The sequence below is a fragment of the Rattus norvegicus genome, chromosome 7, assembly GCF_036323735.1.
Source record: "Rattus norvegicus strain BN/NHsdMcwi chromosome 7, GRCr8, whole genome shotgun sequence".
NCBI lineage: Eukaryota > Metazoa > Chordata > Mammalia > Rodentia > Muridae > Rattus > Rattus norvegicus.
This window is the reverse complement of record NC_086025.1, coordinates 36119272-36128379: the sequence shown is the minus strand read 5'-3', so window position 1 is coordinate 36128379 and position 9108 is coordinate 36119272.

Genomic DNA, 9108 nt, shown 5'->3' with positions numbered 1-9108 from the left:
TCGGTAAGGAGGCCAACTCAACCTTTAACTATACAGTCAGTTGTGCCCCAGTTTTCCTCTGAGAAGAGATGTTCTCCTGCACCAGAATTGTCTGTGGAAAAAAAAAAAATAAATAAGGGAGAGCAATCCACAAATGCCATCTGATTGCAAAATAAGTTTAAAAGTCTAATTCTCTCTAACCATGGGTGAATAACCAGATTTTTTTTTCTTTTTGTATTTATTTTTTTATTTTTATTTTTTTTAGTCAGAGTTTCTCTTTGTCTCCTTGACTGTCCTGGAACTGACTCTATAGATCAAGCTGGCCTTGAACTCAGAGATCCACCTGCCTCTGCCTCCTGAGTACTAGGATTAAAGGTGGGCCCCACAGCCGTTCGGCCAGAAATCATTTTAATGTCTATAAATAGTGTATAAGTAGGAGAAAGGAAGGAGCGTTCATGGCCGCGAAAGGAAGGGTATTCCAAAAATGACTCTATGGCTCAGTGCCTTGGTTTTTAAATTTTCATCAAAATATGAAATTTAATCAAATGATAATGTAAAATACTCAACAACCTAAATAAATTGATAAGCCTGAAGTAAATTGAATGTTTTCAAAAATATTGATTCGAAAATCAAGTCAAAAGAAGAAGCCCTTGGTCCTGCCAAGGTTGGACCCCCCCCCACTGTAAGGGAATGTGGGGGGAAAAGGGGTGTGGATGGGTAGGGGAATAACCTTATAGAAGAAGGGGAGGTGGAGGGGATAGAGGGCTTATGGACAGGAAACCAGGGAAGGGAATAACATTTGAAATGTAAACTTAAAAAAATCCAATAAAAAATGTCAAAAGACAAAGAAACAAAAAAACAAAACAAAACAAAACAAAAGCCAAATCTTTAGATCTTTAGAATGAATCTTATAACATGTTACATTATATAAACAATTCCAGCATGAACAGGAAAACCTAATCCTCCTGGCTTAATTTACAAAGCTAGTATAATCCAACATTATACACAGCACAACACATGCACATACACACAGAGAGAGAGAGAGAGAGAGAGAGAGAGAGAGAGAGCTAGCATGTTTAGTATAGTCAGAAGAATGAACACAATTTATTCCCAGACTAATTCTCTCAGTACATTGAAGCATTTATTGCTTAAGCTGGCCGGCAAGAAATTGTTAGTGTCCAGTTTTTTTTCTGTACATGTGACTTTTCTCAACCTGCTTTATATCAACAGCTTTGCTATAGAAACCATGTTGACTATTAATTATATAATATACATTATTATATTATTTAACATGAAGTGTTAACAGAGCAACTACACAAGAGCCTACTGAAGAGACAATTCAGTCTCAGGCACACACGTCATGGGTAGCTTGTCCTCTGTTTACTTTGTCCCGAACTCAACAGAACAATGTCTCATATAAGAAAAGGAGAGGGTTAACATGCCCTTCCAAATTAATCACGCATTTCTCAACTAGACATCTAGCTGAGAGCCCTGGTGTCAGGTTTGGTGCAAATGAAACACGGGCTCCCGTCCAGGAAGGAGAACACACCTGCACTCCGCGCTCTCCCTGAGGCTATGGCTGTGCTGGCGCATTTGAACTTTGGAGTTCTCTGATTTCACTGCTCCACTCGAACTTGGAAATCTTTCCCATAGGCCCTGAACCTGGATCGCTTCGATAACCAATTTAATACGTCATATACATTTCCTCTGCCTTTGGCCTTCCATTCCCGTTGAAAACCTGTTTGATGTTTTACCTCACACAAGTTAATAGGGAAATATTTTTAGGAAAAAGACGATAAGGCACAGTTTTGGGCACCCTTTTGACTAATGGAGTCCAAACCGTTTCTGTAGGAAACTGGAGTGCTTGGCATCCAGCTTCAGAGAACACAGAGCTGAGAAGGTTAGACGGGCTCCTTCTCTAGAATCAGGAAGCAACTGAGTTTACTCCGAAGCTTGCCCTGAGTCATCAGAGCTACGCTTTCTTCCAAGTGAAGCAAGTCAAATTATTTTTACTTGGAGTCTTTAAAGTGAGGTTTGTGAGAGAAACGAGATTTTTTTTTTCCCTTTTGTGTTTTACCTCATTGTGAAATGAACATTCAGTGGTACAGATTTCTTCCCACAATCGAGGCTGAAAGCTTAGTCAGAGATTAATCATTAGTTCACACCGCCGACTTCAGGATCGTCGATGTCTGGTTATCTGCTTTATGGAATTTTTTTCCCTAATTTAATCTCAATGAAAAACGTTCCCTTTTATATCTTTGTCGTGGTTGCTTTTGTGAGCTATCTAAACTGAGCTAAGGATGCCCACATCACTGGTGAAATATTTCTGGGAATATCCGTGAGGGTATTTTCAGAAGAAACTTGCCTTTGAATCAGCAAACGTTAAGCGGGATATGTCCTCAGGAGGACAAAGCAGTACCATGCAATCTGTTGAAGATCTTAATGGAACAAAAAGATACAGGAATGGTGAATTTGCTCTCTACCCATCTTCTCCCTGCAGAGGGATCTGCCCTTCATACTTTAAGGTTCAAGCTTAGACAGACACTGTCACCACTGACTGGCCTTCTCTCTTCCCTTGCCCAGCCTTGCAAATGAAACTGAAACTCACATCGTTGGCTTTCTAGTTGTTGGGCCTCTGGGATTGATAGCTTCTGTGGTTTGCCAGCTTGCAGATGGTGGACAATAGGACTTCTTGCCTCTATAATCATATGGACTAAGGCCTATAATAAATTATTACTGGTGTCAATGAATCCACCTATATCTATATGATCCCCATATAGGATTCAAGAGTCCTGACCAGGATTCATTATACTTGATTTGAGGTCCTGTAGTGAATATTTACATCTAATTAATTATGTAACTTTTACTATTTAAAGATGTGAACCTAATTTGCATCTTTCGGGTAGTCTTTTCTTTTTAGGCACAGTTCCATCTGCTTCTCTCTTTTCCTTGGGAAATGCTTATTCCTCACACCAGCACATACATCAGGGGAGCCACAAATTACAATGACCAATCTATATATCAGAGGCTGGACCCTCTGGGCAAACTGAAGATGGTACTCCAGGAAACAGGGCCACTCCTCTCTGGTACAAAAGCTTAAGATGCTAATCTGAAAGTTCTCGCAAGAAGAGTTGACCTTGTGAAAAAGACCTGGCTGGAGATTTTTTTCCCCCAATCTGTAGGATGCTGATTTGTCTTGTTGACTTTGTCCTTTGCCTTACAGAAGCTTTCCAGTCCCATTTATCAATTCTTGGTCTTAGAGCATGAGCCACTGGAGTTCTGTTTAGGAAATTTCCCCCTGTGCCAATGAGTTCAAGGATTTTTCCCACTTTCTCTTCTATTAAATTCAGTGTAACTGGCTTTATGTTGAGGTCTTTGATCCACTTGGGTTGGGACCCATCTTCTCCCTGCAGAGGGATCTGCCCTTCATACTTTTAGGTTTGTGCATGGTGACAAATAGGGGGTCTATTTTCATGTTTCTACATACAGGCAACCAGTTAGACCAGCACCATTTATTAAAGATGCTTTCTTTTTTTCCATTGTATATTTTTGGCTTCTTTGTCAAAGGTCAAGTATGTGTAAGTGTATGGTTTTATTACTGGGTCTTCAATTCTATTTAATTGATCAACCTGTCTGTCTCTGTACCAATACTATGCAGTTTTTGTCACTATTACTGTGTAGTAGAGCTTGAGGTCAGGGATGGTGATTTCCCCAGCCGTTCTTTTATTGTTGAGAATTGTTTTTGCTATTCTGGGTTTTTTGCCTTTCCAAATGAACTTGAGAATTGCTCTTTCCATATCTTCGAAGAATTGTGTTAGGATTTTGATGGGGATGGCATTGAATCTGTAGATTGCCTTTGGTAGGATGGCCATTTTTACTATGTTAATTCTGCCAATCCATGAACATGGGACATCTCTCCATTTTCTGAAATCTTCAATTTCTTTCTTGAGAGACAACAGAGGAATCTGAAATGGTTGAGAAACACCTAAAGAAATGTTCAAAGTTCTTAGTGATCAAAGAAATGCAAATCAAAACAACCCTGCGATTACACCTCACGACAGTTAGAATAGCTAAGATCAAAACCTCAGGTGACAGAGGAATATGCCTCCATTGCTGGTGGGATTGCAAACTGGTACAACCATTCTGGAACTCAATTTGGAGGTTCCTCAGAAAATTGGAAATAGACATACCTAAAGACCCAGAAATACCACTCTTGGGACTATACCGAAAAGGTGTCCCACCATGCCACAGGGGCACATATTTCACTATGTTCATAGTGGCCTTATTTGTGATAGCCAAAAGCTGGAAACAACCAGATGTCCCATGACAGAAGAATGGATACAGAAAGTGTGGTCCATTTACATAATGCAATACTACTCAGCTATTAAGAATGAGGACATCCTGAGTTTTGCAGGCAAATGGGTGGAACTAGAAAATGTCATCCTGAGTGAGTTAACTCAGACCCAGAAGGACATGCATGGTATGTTCTCACTAATAAGTGGATATTAGCAAAAAAAAAAAAAAATACAGAATACGCAAGATACAGTCCATAGGACTCAAAAAGGTCAACAAGCTAAAGGGCCCAAGTAAGAATGCCTCAGTCCCACTTGGGAAAGAGAAGAAATCAACCACAAGGGAGGGAGGAAGATAAAGGGGTTGGGGTGGGTGGAGATGGGATCACGATCTGGTATTGGTAGGGGAAAAGACTGAAGCCTTGAGGGCCAACAGAAAGAATGGAAACAGGTGACCTCGGGAAGAAGGAGGTCAGTGACAGGCCCATAGTGCGATCCAGCTCAAGAGGAGATCCAAGACCTGACACAATTACTGAGGCTATGGGGTGCTCACAAAAAGGGATCTATCATGATTGCTCCCCAAAAGACCCAACAAGCAGCTGAAAGAGTCAGATGCAGATATGGGCACCCAACCAATAAACAGAAGCTGCTGACCCTTCAGTTGACTTAGGGAAAAGCTGGAGGAAGCTGAGGAAGAGGGCAACCCTGTAGGAGGACCAGCAGTCTCAATTAATCTGGACTCCTGAGATCTCTCAGACACTGGATCACCAACCAGATAGCACACACCAGCTGAGATGAGGTTCCCAACACATATACAGCAGAGGACTGCCCAATCTAGGTTCAGTCAGAGAAGATGCACCTAACCTTCAAGAGCCTGGAGGCCCCGGGAAGTTTAGAGGTCTGGTGGGGTGGGTGGGGTGGGGACATCTTTGTGGAAATGGGGGTGGGATGGGAGCATGGAACTGTCAGGGATTGGACCAGGAGGGGAATAAAATCTGGAGTGTAAAAATAAATAGATAAATCAAAAAAATTTTTAAAAAAGATCTGGCTGGAAACATTTTAAAAAGAATGAGGCTAGACAAGAAAGAAGTTTGACAGCACCTGGGTCTCTGTGTCCAGTGGCCCTGTGTAGAGGAATTTTAATCCAACAGCACAGCTGCTCTGGCAGAGGATCAGGGATCACATCCAAAGACCTTCTAGTCTGTGTGATCCAGGAGGAATGACATACCTTTAATCCCTTTGGCTGGAATATGGACACATCATTAATCCCAAACAATTAAGGTAAAGTTTGTGGAAGGAAGTAGCCACGTTTGAAAGTAACATCAGTAATTGAGGGGGCAGACAAAGTAATGAATCAGAGAAAGATCTGACAAAATGAGTCAGAAATAGGATACTCCCAACTCATTAGAACAGACAGGAAGGAGAGGCTACTTAATAGAGGAGTGCAGAGAGAGCGAGAGCGAGAGGGAGGGAGGGAAAGAGAAAGAGAGAGAGAGAGTCTAAATTGAAGGTCTTCATCAAATCCCTCCCTCAGAACTCAGGGGATCCTATTGTAAGAGGCAGAAAGTGTGTGAGAGTCGGAGGAGATAGAGGACACCAGGAGAACAAGGCCCTGGGAATCAACCAATCAGGGTGCATATGAACAGAATGAAGCAGCACAGAGCCTACATGGGTCTATACCAGGTCCTCTGTGTATAAACTGTAGCCATTAGCTTTGTGTTTTTATGGGACTCCTGACTATAAGAATGAGTGGGTCTCTGGCTCTTGTGCCTGTGCTCAGAACTCTTTTCCTCCTGTTGGGCTGCCATGTTCAACTTTGATATGAAAGTTTTGCTTTGTCTTAGTATATTTTATTTTGTCGTGTTCGGTGGTTATCTCTTAGAAGCCTGTTCTTTTCTAATGAGAGACAGGAAGTAGATCTGGACAGAAGGAAAGGTGGGGTGGAACTGGGAGGAGTAGAGGGAGGAGAAACTGTAATCAGGGTATATTGTATGAAAAAGAGTCTTTTTTCAATAACAATAATGAATACATAAAGTTTAGTTGGGAGAGAATCTGAACCACTGTCCAACTGAAACTGGGCTTAACACATTTCTACAATTTCTGAGATTTGGGTCCGGGTACCATCCGGAAGTCACCAGCATTAAGGACCTGTGGGCCAAGCTCCATGCGATAACATGCTTTAGTTTTCTAACTCCTGAATCCAGATGAGGTCACCATGGTGACCTCACTCTGACGTTCCGGATGAAAGGAAGCATGGTTACGGGTGAGTCAATGCAGGGGCGAGTCTCCCTCCTCTAAAGTTGTTTCCAGGCAGAGAGAAGACTAAGAGGAGGGTAAGATTCTAAAAGCCAGCTCACTGTACAAACCAGTAAGCAATGTGTTACTTCTCTGGAAGATCTGCCTGGAGGCCCGAAAGGTGACTCCACAAACAGCTCCGCCACTCCCACCGGCGCTCATATTTTCTTGCAGCAATAACAGCCACTCCCAGCTCTGGTTTGGGTCCAACACACAGTGCTAGCTGTCTTTAATACCAGCCTTCTGCAGTGAGCTCACATCCTCCCTCTCTCTTCCTCACACTCTGACTCACGGCGCTCAAAAGCTTTAAGATGTAAGAACTTGTTGGATCAGCTAGACTGGAATTGCCAACCACCGATGGGCCGGCCTTCTGTGAAAGCGAATCTCACTTTCATTGTTTGCTCTAAGGCTCTGGGGTTACTTAACTTGATCATTAAAAAGGCCCCAGTCCCAACTCATTTTTCCACCACCAAAAACAAAAGAGTTCTATGTCTTTAAAAGGTAAAGAAAACATGCCCTGAGTAAGTCAGGTTTACACTGGCATTTGATCATCTCAGGAAAGACATCATCCGTGGACATTTCAAACTGAGTGGCCAGGTTGTGGCTTCTTAACAGGTACTGTTTTTTTAATATAGATTTCCCCCCCCCCCCTTGGCTATGATTCACATGGTTTGAAAGAATCCTAACACAGAGAGGTAAGAGAGAAGTTGAGCTGGGTGGAATTCCATGGTATTCCTTTCCTACCGTATAACTGCCATTGCTGGTTTGTGCTGTTTGGCTTTATATTATATTGGTTTGTTTGAGATGGAGTTTTTCAACATAGCCTGGCTTGGCTCAGTGTTTGCTATGGAGCTCAAGCTATCCTCAAGAAAAGGCAGTCTCCCTGCTTCAATCTTTCCGTTTCTGAGACTGTAAGCATATACTGCTCGCTAGATAGCCTGCTTATTTTAAATTAATCAACAAATACTTGTGGGGTTTGTAAATAATAAAGGGCTTTGCCAGTAGAGAACCAAAAACCTACAATTAAAAAAAAATAATGAAGCAAACATTCAGGAGGTAAATGCCCACATTAGAAAACCATTTGCCACATCCCACAGCTTTCAGAATTTCTCTTGTGTACCTATCTTTCTTATCTTTTTTTCAAAAACATATTAATCTAAGGTATCAGGATAAATAAGTATATGCTATCGGAGGTTTGTATTTAAAATCAGGTTGGCATTTCATTATCTTAAGTCTCCCAGTCGACAGGTTAATTAATCAAGCAATTTTTAACCAAGACTAAGGTCAAGCTTATTTTGTTCCTGGCCCAGTAACACATACTTTGAAAGCCTTGACACTTAACAGGGCACTTTTCATTTTACATGTTGTTTATTAGTTTCCCCCCAAGACATGAAAATGTGATAACTCTTCATGAGTTGTTCAAGGAAGCATAGAAAAATAACTTGGGGGAGGGGAGGTAGGGAGCAAGAGAATCATAAGTTTAAGGCCAATTTGGGTTATATTGAAAGTTATGGGGAAACCTGGGCTATATAAGAAGACCTTGTCCAAAAAAATAAAGAAAGGAGAGATAGAAAAGAAGGAGGAGGAGGAGGAGGAGGAGGAAGAAGAGGGATTCTCTCAAGGATAAAATACGGGCCCCCAGATTATTTGAATTTACAGTAATCATGGGTCTATAAAACAAGATGTAATCAAATAAATTAAACATAGGTATATTTTACAGCACTGTCAACCTCGCTGGCCTAAACACTCTGGTTGGTTTTAAGTAGCCTTTTCTAGAAAGTAATTCGCTGTGACAATATTAGCTTTCAGTTACATTCAATGATCACTCAAGTTTCTCAGCCCCTTAACTCAACCTTTCAGACAATTGGTTCTCCATAAACAACCCCAGCACTTGATCACCACAATAAAACAATAAACAAGGAAACATAATCATATGGCTAGCTCTGTTAGTACTTTGGTAAGCTCTTGGAAAAATTATACCCACAAAATAAAATTGAAAATGTTCTGGCAACTGTCAGTCCAGGAGAGACCCAGAAGAACTCGCGGCTCTGAGGTTCTCCTCAATCCCCTACATGATCAGTGACGGGAAGGCGGGCCTCGCATTCTGACACAAGAAATGGCAGGTTGAGTTCTTCAGTCATGCTTAGGCCTCATTTTCAAATTCTCTACCATAGCCCTTCCTCAGATGGCTCATTTATGTCAGTTTTCCTTGGAAAGACACTTCAATCAATTCAAATATAATCAGAGTTATTAATATACTAATATAAGGCAGCCCAATGAAAGGGGTAGGAAGTTAGGCCTAGAGCTTTCTGAGCTGAGAACTTACACAGTCAGTGTTTTACTGTTTTGTCTTTCAAAAATTGGGGTTGGGGATTTAGCTCAGTGGTAGAGCGCTTGCCTAGGAAGCGCAAGGCCCTGGGTTCGGTTCCCAGCTCCGAAAAAAAAAAAAAGAACCAAAAAAAAAAATTATTTGGGATGGATGTTTATGAAAATATCTCTGGGAACCACCCCAACTGTCAGAACACAGGGTGTAAATGACCAG